The sequence below is a fragment of the Pteropus vampyrus genome, unplaced genomic scaffold (genome assembly GCF_000151845.1).
Source record: "Pteropus vampyrus isolate Shadow unplaced genomic scaffold, Pvam_2.0 Scaffold497, whole genome shotgun sequence".
Lineage (NCBI taxonomy): Eukaryota > Metazoa > Chordata > Mammalia > Chiroptera > Pteropodidae > Pteropus > Pteropus vampyrus.
In genome coordinates, this window is record NW_011889278.1 from 348,182 (window position 1) to 361,647 (window position 13,466).

The window sequence follows — 13,466 nt, forward strand, 5'->3', positions numbered from 1 at the left end:
GGTTGTAAAACCGTGTTTTAGTTATTAACTTTCCTATTGGCCTTTGGAAAATAGCTGGCCCCCTCAGCAGAAAGCTCACAAACAATGTGGCGGACATATGTGGACACCCATGGTCTGGTCCTTTTGAGAAAAACACTCTATTCTTTGTGGAGAATTCTTTTTCTCCCAGTACACACAGTTCAGTACAATTATGAATCGAGGTACTCCGATTTCCTTACTGAAGAGGCAATCACTCAAGCTAAGCTGAACTAAATGTACATTCTCTCTCTGAAATTTACATCTTAACCAAAGTAAGAAAATACTAAGGACATTGGAACTCATTCTCTCAGAGTAGTTGCCTGTTACCAAGAGCCCAGCTTCTTTCTGAACTTGGCCTTCTCAGGCTTGGTATTTCATCCTTTTGTTCCTACCTGGGAGCACTCCCATGACCTAACAGCAAAGTTCCCTTTTACCTAAGTTGTAAAGAATTAGTTTCTATTATCTGAAAAAACAAAATTCTGATAATACCAACCACATTAACATCTCTATGGCTCTCCTACTACCTCTTTTAGTAAATCTCACCTCCATTATGCTGACTGGGAATGGAAATACCCTTTGCAAAGCTAAAGAGCTTTTCAGAGTGAGGCATAGAGATGAATGGAGACTTAACTATACACGGCCACTTCTTCCTGCAACTGAAAATCAACTATACATTTGAACCTGCAGTCCTCAGATGAGATGGCATTCTTTATGAGTAAAACCTTATTTATTCATATTTGTATGTGTACATGCCTTTAATCTATTTGCAGTCAGGTGGTCCTTTATAAGCAAGTCTGGGTCAGCAGTTCTCAAAGTGCATCCCAGGACCAGCAGCAGCAGCAGCAGCAGTATCACTGAAGAGCTTGTTAAAAAAGCAAATTCCAGTCCCCACTCCCAGACCTATTCTCTCAGAAACTCTGAGGGTGGGATGAACACATAGGTGTTTTAAACAAGCCTTCAGATGATTCTGATACTCACTGAAGTTTAAGAACCTCCGGGCTAGGTGAAAGCTCAACCTGGAATGGGATCCCTCACCTCAGTGACAGACTGGACTTTTCTCTTGGTGTGAGGATATAAGAAATCCTTAGAGGCATCCCTCTAGGAGTCTTGTCCTAGTTGGGCCAAAGCCCTCCTCCTCCCTCTACCCCAGCCCTTTTTCGTCTGCTGCCTCAAGAAAAAGAGAAATGGTCATTAAAGAAAGGCAGGAGGTCTGAAAATAGAGCAGTACGGTCATTTGTGTGAAGCCTGCAACCCCATTTCCGACTATTTGATTGTTTTATTTGCCCCAGAGGCACTCGTTCTCACACATTTGGCTCCTCTCTTTAAAAGGAACCCCAACTAATCATTTTCTTGTGCTTCGATGCACTACTCTCCCAAGTATTCTTTTTAAATTGAGTGAAAATTAAACCTAACGCACATAGTTCCATAATAACATTTCTTTTAATGAGTCCCATCTTCTGATGGAAAGGACTGCCCTACTAAATTAAAAGTAGGGAAATATATAAAATACATAATCCAGTGCATGAAATCAAAAACCTAATTTATTCATTCATTTCACTAGACAATGTGATGAAGCATAACAGGAACAAGATAAAATGAAGTTGCGTTCTGCCTCCTCCTGCCTTTTTCCTTTTCCTACTGAGAAAAGGTCAGTGTGAGAAAAATGTGACCTTAACATCTACTTCCAAGTAAAGCAAAACCAGTGAAAACAAATATTTTCCATGTCCTACTAATCTGAAAATCTAATTGTAAATTAAACAAAACCCTCTTCATTAAATGAAAACTTTTTTATTTCAAATGTCTTTAACTTTTAGAAAACTATTTTTAGCGAGGCTGGGATGAATTCCAAGTAATTCCAAATCACTATCAGAATAGTACTTTAGTTATAAGTTAAAAAAAAAAAAACAAGTACATAATCTGCAGTGTTTTATGAGGTTATTAATTTGAATTATGGAATTCTAATTGCCTAGGAGCTTGTCCATAAACCGCTGCTCTCCTCAGGCAGGATGGAAAAGAACACAAAGCATTCCCACCAGGAAGCCTGGAAGCTTGTCAGAACCTACAAATATTTCTCAGACTTCGTGGTTTCTTTCAGGGCTTTGGATATTTTGCAAAATGTCTGATCAAAAGGTAACCATGACCTCAGAGGTGTGTGTGTGTGTGCACACGTGTGTGTGTACACGTGTGTAGTGTTTTCTTGGCATGCTTTATGCATATTGAAATGCTGACATTGCAAGAGGCCAGAATTATGTTAACTCCCCCAATAACTGAGGTGTGCTTGTTTTATAATAATTAACTAACTGGAGATAACTTAATGTGTGTGTATATTTACACATATGTTAACTTGTGTATGTGTGAGAGCATACATGTATATAAGTACTTACTTTATATGTGTATAATTAGTACTCTGTGGTTTCCAATTTTTATCCCAACCAACCAAAGATGCAAATCAGCTCAAATTTATTTATTGGTGTATAATACATCGAAGTTATAAATCCTGTGTTGAGATAGACAACTTTCTATGAAAATCACCCAGCTCGATAATTTATTTTATTCATCCTTTTTTTCATTTTTGTAAAATAATGTCTGTTTTCTTAAGATTTCATGTTCCAGATAAAAAGCTCTTCACTCCACTCATCTCAGCATTCACTTGATCTACGTGTAGTTTGGACTGTGTACTGGGAATAAGGAGACTAATTTTGAACTTGTTTCCATAAATCTACATAAGGTCCAACTACAAACCACACAAAATAAATATAAACTAGTAGTTATAAATTATAAAAGTAGTAGTCATAGTTTTTAAATGCTGGACAAGCAGAGGAAACTTGTCCATAGCTGAGGAAAAAGAGAGAGAGAGAAAGAAAAAAAAATGAAAAAGGAAACAACTTGAAACAGTTTTATAAACTTCTTATGCAAACACCCTTGCTTCTGGCAGTTTGTATCCAGAGTCTATTTCCTGTTGTAACCTTGAAGTGCATTGTAAATAATAATTAACAAACTTATACTGTACTCCCTGGGTGGTTAAAAAAGAAATTGTATAAGCATCTTGGAATTTCATGGAATTTTACGATGGGCACTTAGACCATAAGATCAGTCAGATCAACCATGTTTTGAAAAGAAAGGTATCTTTATTGTATCTTTATTCAGGCCTCTGTGCAAGTCAGTGGCTCTACTGGACTATAGACAACTTCCAGACGGTGAGACCAATCATTCAGCCACAGTGTTTCTCAATTGGCTTTATTTGGTTTTGGTGTCGAAGTAGTTTTCCTCCAATGAGTGGGTGGCTCAGTGAGAATCCCAAAAGAAAACAGTTTCTAAAAGAGCTTTTGGTACTTAGAGGTTTTGGAAAAATGATGAGAAGAAGCATTTTCCTGGAGTAAATATTATTCTTTGGAACAAATCGAGGTATTGACTCTAACAACAACAAAAAGTGTTAAGAAAAAATTTATACAGCAGCAACTGGGATAACTTCTGAGAAATTACTTTCTAGTGACATTAAAACAGTAAATATTCAACCTGATTTATAACTGTTTTTTCTTTTGACTGAAAATGTTCAATGTATGTGGCTTGAATACATGTTCTTGTCTCAAATGTTCTACCACACACATTTCCACCTACTGTGAAGGCAAACACATTTTGACTAATGTTATTGCTTATAAAAATTTTCCCTATGGTTTGAAATCCTAACTCTGTGTTTTCTTTTAAATATTCACTTTTATAAATGGGCAATTGTTAAACCACTTGCTATTTTTCTCTTAGAGTTACCATAATAAGGGTGATAAAGTAAGTAATCTAACCTTTCAGATACTATGAATTTTCCATTTTCTATTTGAGAACAGCACTTAGAAAGAAAAGAATTCTTGAGAGTAGGAAAACTTTGAGACTGATTCTTAGATGCCAAGGCCTCTCATTAACATTTCTCCAATGAGGGTGTTTCAAGTTGTCTGAAGTTGTATTTCATACAAAAAAAAAAAAAGTAACTTAGGTAAAACATGTCCTCTCTTATATTTTAAGACCATTGGCAAAATGCATGCTCATTTAGTTGTACTTAGGGACTCTCAAAAACAGAATAAAAATACACCAGCCTATTCTTGTAGTGATTTGGCCAGAGCATTTCCTTGAAGTTAGTAAGACATCATTCTCAAAATCATTTTTATGTGTGGTATTTAGGACCACTTCATATGGAATGTGAAGTGTTTTATGAATAAGTCCCACTCTAGATGTGAGAGAAGAACCCCAGGGGAAGTGAGCAAATCTATCTCTGATTCAGGCTCAGGGCCAAAGCTAAACCGTTCTCCCAACAAACACAACCTCAAAAGGCTTTGCAGATCCTAGTAATACCTATTACCTGCCAGGGCGATATAAGGTTTTGGGATGGAGGTATCTGGCCAATGCTGGTACCTCTCATAACCTGATGCTGCTAGGTACCCTGATGGGGGCCTGAAATCCACTTTGGAACTGGTAACAATAACATTCTGATGAAATATTGCTCCAAACATCAAGGCCAACTGTTATAATGAACAACCTGGAGTTTGAGTTATGACTGTGCCATGTATTATTGATTATGTGACTCTGGGAGTGTAGCTAAATTTTTCTGAGTATCACATAGATTCTGAGTAAAATGCTTATGTTGGTTAACTTGCTATGTCTCTCAGCTCCTAATTCACCCTGCTATACTCTGCTTTGTATGGCTAGCACTGGGGCTCTGCCAGTTATGTTTCTTCCTTGCCAGCTGGCTTCTTGTTAGGTTATCCAGAAGAAAAAGAGAGGATAAAGACCTTCTTTCTTCTCTTTTGCTTGCAATTCTCATCGACTCTTCCCCCAGCAGCAACAGTAGCCCTCAATTTCAGCTCTTATTGGCACTCACAGAATGAGGCTCGTGGTACTTCAGAGGTAAGAGCAACAGACTGGCAGCAACTCCTCCTCAGAAATCCAAGACCCAACTTCTCAACTCTCATAATTTGAGCTTTCATGTCTTGATATTTTTAATTTCTTCCCTTTATTTCCCCAGCTTTAGGGATGATACTTGCTTCCTGGGTTACTTATATATTTTTTTTCTTTTTTTCGCATTCAGCTACCCAACACCTGTGTACCAGCTGCCTAGATTAAATTCTCTCAGTTGAAGTACCTAGAGTGACTTCTGTTTCCCTGACTAGTCCCTGACTGATACAATGTGAGACAGTGCTACCTACTTAAAGATGTTTTATGTGGATTGAGTTATTGCATGTTAAATGCCTGTTACAAGGTTTGGCTCTTAATATAAACTAAATGCATGGCTCCTCTCTCCATTTGTAAAGGCTGTCTCCTTGGCCAAGCTCCTCTCTCACCCAATACAATAAGTATGTGGAAGTTGTGGCTTTAGATATAGAGTATTTGGATTGAAAGACAAACCTTTGCTTTCTAACTCTCAGCAAGTCTCTATAAGATGTGGACCCATAAAGGAAATTTATGATCATTAGCTCCTTGGTGCTTTTTTCAGTATTTCTGAAATTGCACAGCTAGAATCATCTTTGCCACAATGATAATACCATGTGGCCACAGTGATAGTACCATGATGTGTTATCAAAAAGTCATGCAATTCTTCTCTTCAGTAATCTATTTTCAATAATCATTGATAAACCCTTCTCATTCATGGAGCACTGTCTTTACTATCAAAGATTCTTTATTCTCTCATTCCCTTCTAACTCCTCATATTATTTAAAAGTTATCATCATGCCCATATCATTGTTCACGCCACGTCCATTTTTATGTTATACTTTTTCTCTTATTCTTTCCTCTTTCCTAAAATGCTTATTATTTTATTTAAATCCATCAAGACTTGAGTGAGACAATATCCTCCCAGTCCAAGATATCTCCCATGAATTCCTATTATAGCTATTGTAGTTTCTTGCAATATAGCAATGCATTCTTCTCTGACTAGAAATCTTATCAGATTATTTAATTTTTTAAAAAAATAAACCTGATGACATGGACCATGTTTCTTTTTTTAAAATCACAACTCACGACTACTAGGGGGCTTGAAATCAACATTTGCTGACTGATTAGCCAACCTTTAATATTTTTAGGATAGAATGTGTCACTTGAGACTTCCATTTTCTCTGAGGGCAAGGCTGAAATACCCAAATAAGTATATGTATACATTTCTAGAAATTTATTAATGCAGATGATTATAATAAAATTTTAGAATTTTTCCTAATAGCAAGCTCAGTAAGGATAACTAATCTTTGAAACAATACTGGAGTCAAAACACCATGCTTTTCCCTTCTGTACCCTAGATAGATAACTCTCTCTGCATAGATGCATTAAAATATTTGCAATATACCATAATCCTAATGAAAAGAACTGAATTTTTGACTGGAAGAATTGAAACGCTTGATCTCGTATTGTTTTATTCATGAAATGAATAGTGTAGTGCAAGTAGGCACAATTCCCCATACTCTTGCACAGAAGCTAAATATGGGAAATGAAGAGTCAGTCTCTTTGCTTTTCAATTCTCAGTCATTATGATGATAGACTGAATGGATGACATAAGTTATTACCTCAGAACAGCTAGTGAATCCAGATATGGTTACTGACTCTGAAATATGTGTAGGTAAGATTGTCTGCACAGCAGAACCGCCTGAGCCTGAAATAGACCAACTCTGAATGAAAAAAGTCCCTAATCAGGTCAAGATTAACCTCCTGAGTTAATCAATTACTTATCATTATTATCTGCCCTGTGCCAACGACCCTCTAAGTACCGTATGTGAAAAACCCAAAGGCACAAGAACAATAAAGAAATGAAAACATAAAGTCTGAGTTCAGCTTGACTTTGAGAACATTTGAAAGCCTTGACAATGATAGTGATTTATGATGCATTTCTGGTTTTCTATCCCTATAGCACATATGTATTGTCTCTTACTCCTAACCGACAAGTAGGTTATAAAATCAGAGTGTTATGATGGTGAGAACTTGAAACTCAAATATTTCTTTTAAGCCAGAAGGAGAGGGTAAAATGAGATTCAGACCATGAATATTCTCTGTTAATTTAAAAGAATTTATTTATTTATTTATTTATTTATTTATTTATTTATTTATTTATTTATTTATGTACGTACTTACTTACTTACTTACTTACATTGTACTTGGAACTACAGTACTGTGCTTAAAATAGTTTCCTAGAAATTCTTTACATCTCTTCTGTGTTATAAGGGTTCAACACTTTCAAAGAAAAAACCTACCTTCTCCTAATGATGATGAGTCCAGTAAGTAAAAACATATATGTGTAAACCAACAAATGAACCAGACCAGACAAAAAGTACCAGCTTTAATTTTAATTTTCACAAAGTATAATCAAGAATGCTTCTGAAATCAACAAAAATTAAAGGGGCAGGTGCTTTCTAGGCTGAATCTTAATACACACACACACACACGCACGCACGCACGCACGCACGCACGCACGCATATACACACACAAACACAGTATGGTTTATTGTCAAAGAAATTTCATTGATCAGCTTTGATTTATTTAAAAGCTGGAAAATGTAAGTTTGTAAAATTATATGTAAAGATTTGGTAACATAACTGTCTTCAGAGCAGTAAGTCACATTTGTAAGAAACAACTGAGTTGAAATTTCAAAATATTTGCATGCTGTTAGAAATTCATAACTTTCTAAATTTAAGTTAGTTTCAAAACTTGGCTTATATGAGTCTCTTAATTCTCCAAAAAAATTTTTTTAAAAATTAAAGCTACTAAGTTTTAGAGTCATTTTTATTTCTTTTTTTACTAATTGATGGTTCTGTAATTCACTTTCAACTACAGATTATTTTACCTGCCTCTAGTATGTAAGCCAAATAATAATTCTAATATACTCTATTTCATGTGTATTAGTTTTCTATTGCTTCTATAACAAATCACCACAAATTTAGTGGCTTAAAATAATACAAATTTATCATCTTACAGTCTTGCAGTTCTGGAGATCAGAAGTCAAATATGGTTCTTATGAGATAAAATCAAGGAGTTGGCAAGGCTGCACTCCATCTGGATGCTCTAGAGAATAATCCATTTTCTGTCTTTTCCAGCTTCTAGAGGCTGCCCACATTCCTTGGTTCATGATTCCCTTTCTCCATCTTTTCATGAGCAATAGCAAGTTGAGGCCTTCTCACCCCATATCAATTCAAATCTGCTTCCACAGTCCCATTTTCCTCTTACTCTCTTTTTAGTCCTTCTTCCATTTTTAAGGACCCTTGTGAATGTATTGGGCCTGCTAGGTAACCTGGAATAATCTCCTCATTTCAATGTCCTTAAACATAATTACATCTCCTCTTTTCCATGTACAGTGACATGTTCATAGGTTCCAGGGATTATACTTTGCTCTTCACTTTCTGGAGAAATTTTTGGGAGATACTCAATTAATTCAACATCTGATGGGGGCATAGTCCTTCAGTCAGGACACTTAAACATGTCATTATATTCCTAACATTTTTAAATGCTACCTTCAAAACCAACAACCAAGTTAACAGGAGGATGAAGTTTCAATTATCTTCAATTGTTGTAAGTGAGATAAAGTTACTCTAACCACTTGACCCACTGCCATCAAAATGCTTTGTTATTTTTGCTGATACGAAGCATAAGAAAAAATTTGTATATTATCTAATGTATTTATCATTTTCAAGTTGTATTTCTATTCTCTTCATAAGATGCCTCTTCTAGCCCCTAGAAAAGAGTGAATAAGTATTTCTGAAATGATTGAGTGATGACATATTAATCATATATTAATAAGCATAGAGAGCCATGGAGTGAGCTAGCTGACTAACTTTTCTCATGAACATTTAAAATAAAAGTATCTGTATACATTATTTGATATATTCACCTATACTTTAGGATTCCTTCCAGAAAACAAAAATTAAATGTGATTATTTCCTTATTTAAACCCCATCATCCTGCTCCTCAATAAGACAACACCATAACATAATAGTTCACATGGAAAGATCAATCTTCAAGGACATGTGTTCAATACTACTGATACCCACCACCATTAAGTCTCGGACCATCCAGTTATATAGTGGATTTTAGTACAATGCACAACACAACACGCATTTATCTCTCCAGCTTCCACGTCAATGCTGAGGGGAGCAAAAGACAGGAAACAAGACCCCTGACAGAGGTAGGGTCGAGACCTTGGGTTTCTGTTCAAGATCTGAGGACTCTGCACTGGCAGAAATGTTTCAGCAAAAGAAAACCACACTAGAACCCTAGGCTATTTTGACTTAAACACTCCACTGCAGTTAAGCAAAATGGCTGCTTACATATACATGTTCTGATACCTAGGAGATATTCAGTAGACAGGATAGGATGTGTGGCTTAGGCCCATGCCAGTTTTTTTGTTTGGTTGGTTTTTGGTTCTACTGTCAGAGCTAAATAATTCTGTGTCCTCAAAAATTCTCTGATTCTCTGTTCAGCCACTAATACAGAATCGATTAAGTTCTATAATGAACAACGAGGAGTTTTTGACCAAGTAGGCCCCACGCTAAGCAATAACCAAAAGACAGATACTGCATCAGGAGTACAGAGAAAACAAGCACATTTTCTAACACTAGACATATTCTTTTATAAAAATATAATTCAAATGTTTTAAATATGTAAGGCCTCCTTGCTTCCAAGCATTCTCAGCAACAAATTCAGCATGAGATGTTATTTCATCATCTCAGAGACTTTCTACGATTAAATTTATCTTGAATATTGAACTTTTTCCTATGCCCAATTTAAATCAGAAATTCAAAATAAACTTTTTAAATATTATCAGCCTACTAATATAACCCATCAAAATTAATAACATGGGGAAATTTTTAAAACCTATCACATCCTAGGTATGGCAGGCAGAATACTATCCACACAAAGAAGGACATATGCTGATTCCTGGGATCTGTGAATATTATCTTTATGGCAAACGAGATTTTGTCCACAAGGTAGAAAGATTTTACAGCTGGGCCCAAGTCACTTAGGTGAATAAAGAATGTAATCGATAATTACAAAGTTCCTTTTAAGTGAGAGACACGTCAGTGAGAGTCAGAGGAGGAGATATGATGACTGAAGGAAAGTTCAGACCGATGTGACTAGTGGTTTTAAAGTGAAAAAGGGACCTTGAGCCAAGGAATGTGGGCAGCCCCTAGAGGCTAGAAAAGGCAAGGAACTGAATACTTCCCTAGAGTCTCCAGAAAACCCTGCTGACACCTGGGTTTTAGCTACACAAGGCCATTTCAGATGTCTGAACTTTAGAACTGTAAGATAATACTGTTGTTTTAAGTCACTAAGATTGTAGTAATTTGTTCCAGCAGCAATAGAAGAGAAATATAATGAGAAAACTATCCTTTTAGTAAATTATATTCTAATATAGTTCTAAAGCTTCTCCATTGATATTATACTACAGGGTCTGCCCTTCTATTTCTCAGTATAACAAGCTGCCCCATTTTTCCTATAATGAAACAAAAGAATGAGAAGTAGAACATCAATGTGGAATGCTCACAGGAATCATGGATGCAATTCATTTGGAAATACTGCTTCTTTTTATTAGTAATAGTATGAGGCAGGCCACAGCAAGGACTTCTATCACTCTCTAAGAAACCATTGTTTCAATCCTTAGAATCCAACATTCCACTGGATCTCAATAATCTTCACTTGGCTTTGCAATGTTACATGAAATATGGTAATTACTAAAATTAAATAACACTTGTTAGAACAAAACGAATATCTACATTTGATGATAAAGGATCTTTAGTTTGAAGCAAAAACTTTAATGCAACTTCTGTTTCGTTAATATTTTACAGGAACTCAGACATTCTTGCTCTAAATAAAAGTTTAAGCATGTATATGTGTATCTACGTGGTTGTATGGAGATATATATGTAGTGAGAGAGGTTTCTAGGTTGTAATGATTTGGGAGGATGCTTCTGTCCAATTCCTACCCCTTAAAGTTTCATCTTTCATACATGTTTCTCTTTGGAGAATTATCACATCTATTGAAATTAATTGTTTTGTGTCTATTCCTCCTGACATACTATAAAATGCCCAAAGACAAGGATCATGTCTTATTTATTTTATTTGTCATGGTACTATATATCACAATGCCTAGTAGGTGGTCAGTATCTGTTAGATGACATTATAGAACTTCCATACTGAAGTGCCTAGGCATTAAGTCAAGAAGTTGCTAAGGATAGAGCTATACGAAAGGTCTTAGTCCCATATCTTACCTGACAACCATCTCCAAGAGTATCAAGAGGACAGGTTTTCCATATATACTTCCATATAATTTTATATACTTCCATGTAATTCTTGCCTTTTTTTCCCAGTTAAGGCAGTGTTTCTGTTGCTTATTCAATTTGACTTATCCTAAATAAAAAATACCCAATGAAGAGCTATTGCATGTGATTCTGTAGATAGATAATACACATATACATGATATATGTGTACACATATATTGTCTAATTATATGCATGTTGAGGATCCCTAATTTCCTTACTGCATCACACCTGTAGTTTAGTTTCCAGCATCCAACCATTTTACTAGTTTACCAGTGTTCTTCATAATGTATATATTTACTAGCTTCTCATACTTTTTAAGTTATATTTCTATTTCCTTTTTGTAGTCAACATGTTTTCAATATGTTTAAGAATCCCCTTGAGACATTATAGCCTGTAACAATAAAGTAAGACCTGTCCCCACTTTATCCTGCAAACAGAATTCTACATGATGTGGTAGCAGCAATTTTTCTCTCTTTCTAGAATTGTTCCAGAACCGCAGTTCATGCTTGTGTAAGTTATATTTTGCGCAGCGCCAGGGGCACTATTCACCTCACAGGCATCATAGATTCACATATAATTTATTCCCAAAATTGGCAGATGTTGACTAAATGCCTTAAAGAACGATCAGCTGTTCCTATGTTGCACAAAGGTGGCATACTAGCTAGTGAGTGCAGCTTATAGTTTGATACCAAAACTAAGGATGGCCCAATCTCTGCCCCAAACCTGATGCAAACTCACTTTTTTCAGGTAAACAACCGGATAACTGAACAAAATACATGTACTAATTGATTTCAGGCATTGTACAGCAGACAGAACAAAAAAGTCAACCTTGAGAGAAAGGAAACAAACAAGATCAGCATTTGACCATGCCAGTTTTCTGCTTGATTGCAATTTTTGAATCATGGGCACGGGAAGAGTATTGCTGAGTTGAAGATAGAGAAATCTGTGGGTGCAAGAGCTAAGAGTGCACAGCAAGAGTTCTAGAAAGGAGAGAAGTATAAAGAGGAAAAGCTTCAGAAACACACTTGGGGTACTTTTGTGTTTTGCTGAGAATTAATCAGTGCATGTGTAGAGTTCCAAGTCCATGAAGCTGAACAAAGGATAATTAGTAACTTGTAAACTGAACAATTCTCAGAGTTCACAGAAAGTAGAAAGACATTTGATCTGGCCACTGAGAATCCCTGGTGATAGCCCACAAGGTTGTACTTTAGTAGTAGAGCTAAGCTACACCCAGAGAGTAAAGCCTATTCTAGGCCAACTATAACAAAGCTGAAGAAGGCCTTAAAGGTATCAAGAAGATCTGCAAGAAACTTAAACTGCCTGCCAGATGAAAAGAAAATGACAACAGTGCAGACACAATTTCAGCATAAGAAAAAGAAAGTACTAAACACACCAAGAAGCAAGAAAACATGAACCACAATCAGGAGTAAATCAGAAAACAGAAACAAAATCAGAAAAGAGTAATCATACAAAATAAGGGTATTATTAAAGCTCTTATAAGTAAGTTATTTTTACATTGAACATAATAAACTATTAAATGATAAAAGTAATATGTAAAAGAGTTTCTATAGTTTACTACATTTTGTGTAAGAAAGAATGAGATTTAAGAAAATATATATGTATGATCTTTTGTGAAAAATAGATACAGGAAAAATAATCTAGAAACTAACGAGATTGTTTACTTACAGAAGGTGGATGGAAATGATATAGAAAGGATAGAATGAACACATGATATAGAGGAGAGGAAGCAGTGACACTCTATGGAGCACTGTTTGAGCTCTGTCTCTTAGAGACATGATAATGTTTCACGTATCCTCAAAATAAATAATTAAAATCTACCAGGATGTGTGGAATACAAAATGAAATACAAAAAGTAACAAATGAACTTAACTCTATTGCAAATGATAAACAAAACCACACTGATAGGATTGGGGCATAAAAAAGCCAACCAAAGTAATTTTGTAAAAAATCAAAACACTACTTGACTAGGGGTGTGTGTGTGTGTGTGTGTGTGTGTGTGGCTAAAAATGAAAAGAGCTGTGTATAAATACTATACTTCATTTTATAGATGTGTTTTTCACAAAGGTATGATTTTGCAAATATAGAATTACTGTATGTATATGCTAGGACTGAGCAAAAGTAAATATATATTATGGATATTGAAAGTAG